Source organism: Sceloporus undulatus, chromosome 3 (assembly GCF_019175285.1).
Source record: "Sceloporus undulatus isolate JIND9_A2432 ecotype Alabama chromosome 3, SceUnd_v1.1, whole genome shotgun sequence".
NCBI classification, from domain to species: Eukaryota; Metazoa; Chordata; class Lepidosauria; order Squamata; family Phrynosomatidae; genus Sceloporus; species Sceloporus undulatus.
The window spans coordinates 259600987-259603479 of record NC_056524.1 but is presented as its reverse complement, the minus strand read 5'-3'; the positions used below and the strand labels follow the sequence as shown (position 1 = coordinate 259603479).

The window sequence follows — 2493 nt, the reverse complement described above, 5'->3', positions numbered from 1 at the left end:
AGGGGTTTTTATTGTTTTTATGAAGAGATGATGTTGTTTTTAATCTGTTTTATATTGTATTTGTTGCACTAAGGTGCATTTGTAAGCCGCCCTGATCTATTTGGAAGGGCGGGGTATAAATAAATTTTATTATTATTATTATTATTAAATATGCCCATTCTCTAGGATTTTTTGTGCTGTTCAGTGATACTCATTATTCCTAAGAAATGTGCCTGAGAATTCCATGAGCTATGCTTCCTTTCAAATGAAATCAAAGTTCCCAAAGTGTAACAAAAATTGCTGGCCATTTGCAATGACGTAAGGAAATGGAACATTCTATTTCTTTATAGTGAAAAGAGCACTTTCATTTTTCAGCAACAACAACAACATATACTTGATGTTCCCCTTAAATGGGAACATTGTTCCATCAAAAATCTGGAGGTGATGTTTGGTTATTATTCAGTTTTTTCAGCTTGATGAGGCATAAGTCACATTGTGGAAATTATATCATCTGGAAATCATGCCACTGAATATTTTATCTCAGTGATGATTCGTTGCAAAAGGACTGAATCTTTAATCAGGTACATTATGTAAGCTGCTCATCTCTGTAATATCATCTTGCAGGGAGATGGGGAGCAGGGGGAAAGTCGGAATGAAATATGCAAACAACCAGAATACCTGGTGGGAGCAAAAGCTTTCTTAGTGAGTTTGAGAAGTGATTAAAAAAAATAACTGATTGAAATTTCTCCCTAAAACAAGGATGGACAAATGTGGAGGGCTAGGGGACTACTTTAGGCTCCAAGGGACTCTGGAGAACCCCCCCCCCCCTGAATTCCCCCTGCAATTTTAAAAATAAAATGTGCTGCTCCTAAAGTCCTCAAGTATCTTCTTGGAAGGGGATTTTTGCCATTTTAAAATCATTTTATAGCCTTGATAGGCCATTTTAAAGAACAAGCAGTGAGCAGAAGTCACTTCTTGTTCACTATCTACTTTTTCTTTCTTTATAAAGCGCCTCTTATGGGCTTAATTTGGCCTGGAAGGGGGAACAAACACATGGCAAAATTCCCCCTAGATGGGATTTGGGATAATTTAACTCCTGTGGTCAAAGAGGAACCCAAACAGTCCAGAAGTAGACACTTTTTCCAGCTCTGCCATAAATGTATGTTAGAACCAAACTAGGTAGAGCCATACAAGGGGAAAAAGCATTCATTGAATACATGCAATTCTGTCCAGTTACATAGCACTGTGGAGAGTTTAGAGCAAAAGGATGTGTTGGTGATGGGAAGGGACTGAACCGTCACTAGCTAAAACACAGGAAGCTGTCTTATAGTTAGTAGAACATTCGCTTATTGAGCTGAGTATTGCCTACAGCAGGACAGGGAAATGTGACCCTCCTGATGTCATTGGATTAGAACACTCCTCAGTTATTACCATTGGTTATGCTGACTAGAGGTGACAGGAATTGCTATCCAACAACAAGTGGAGGGCCACCTTTCCACCCTTGGACTATTCTAGGGATAGACATATGCTGGAGCCTGGAGGGCTGCACTGCCTGATTTCAGGCCCTTTGAAGGATCTGAGGACTGCAACCACTCAGCTATCATTTTGCAGCTGGTAGTGAATCACAGAATCATAGAAACAGAGCATTGGAAGAGACCACAGTCTTACTTAGACTAGATTAGATTACATTAGTTTACTTGCTAATTAGCTTACTTGCTGTTCACCGCGATGATCTTTGGAATAGCGGTATATAAATAAAACAAATTATTATTAGTTATTAACCCACTGCCATGCAGGAAGACACAATCAAAGCACTCTGGACAGATGGCCATCCATCTTCTATATGAAAACCTCCAAAGAAAGAGACTTCATCACTCTCTGAGGCAGTGTATTTCACTGTTGAACAGCTCTTACCATCAGGATGTTCTTCCTATTGTTTAGGTGGAATCTCTTTTCCTGTAGTGTGAATCCATTACTCTATGTCCTAGTCTCTGGAACAATAGAAAACAAACTTGTTCCCTCCTGAATATGATATCTTTTCAAATGTTTAATGGTTATCGTGTTACCTCTTAATATTTTCTTCTCCAAGCTAAACATACCCAGCTCCCTAAGCCACTCCTCAGCTCGTAGGGCAGGGCTTCCACATGTTTCACCATTTTGGCCACCCTCTTTTGAACATGTTCCAGTTTGTATATGCTTCTTCAACTGAGCAGATGGTATTCCAGGTGAGATCAGACCAAAGCAGAATAGAATAGTGCTATTACTTTCCTCAAAACATAAAAAAAAAAAAACACAACACGTCATTTCCAGTCATCTCTCAGGGAGGAAGGTTAGACAAAAGAGCATATAGTATTCCTGTGAAAGGTTCACGTAAACTGTGGCCTCATTCCCACTATCTTTTAAATCGAATCGCAAATCTGTTTGAACCAGTTCAAACAACCTTGGTTCCGAGAGTAGCGCCATGCTCCAGCCTTTTTTAACCTGTGTCTTTTTGATGCTGATTCCCCCCCTTTT

The 2493-nt window shown here is 39.6% G+C and overlaps 1 long non-coding RNA gene across 1 annotated transcript in view; it reads right to left on the bottom strand.

Annotated features, from left to right (window-relative positions):
• The window catches only part of LOC121927309, a 17350-nt gene extending 15441 nt beyond the window's left edge, over positions 1-1909 (bottom strand). Inside the window, exon 1 of the long non-coding RNA XR_006103173.1 lies at positions 1894-1909. This is a non-coding gene — a long non-coding RNA (uncharacterized LOC121927309). The remainder of the gene's footprint in view (positions 1-1893) is intronic.
• Positions 1910-2493: the final 584 nt, after the last annotated feature.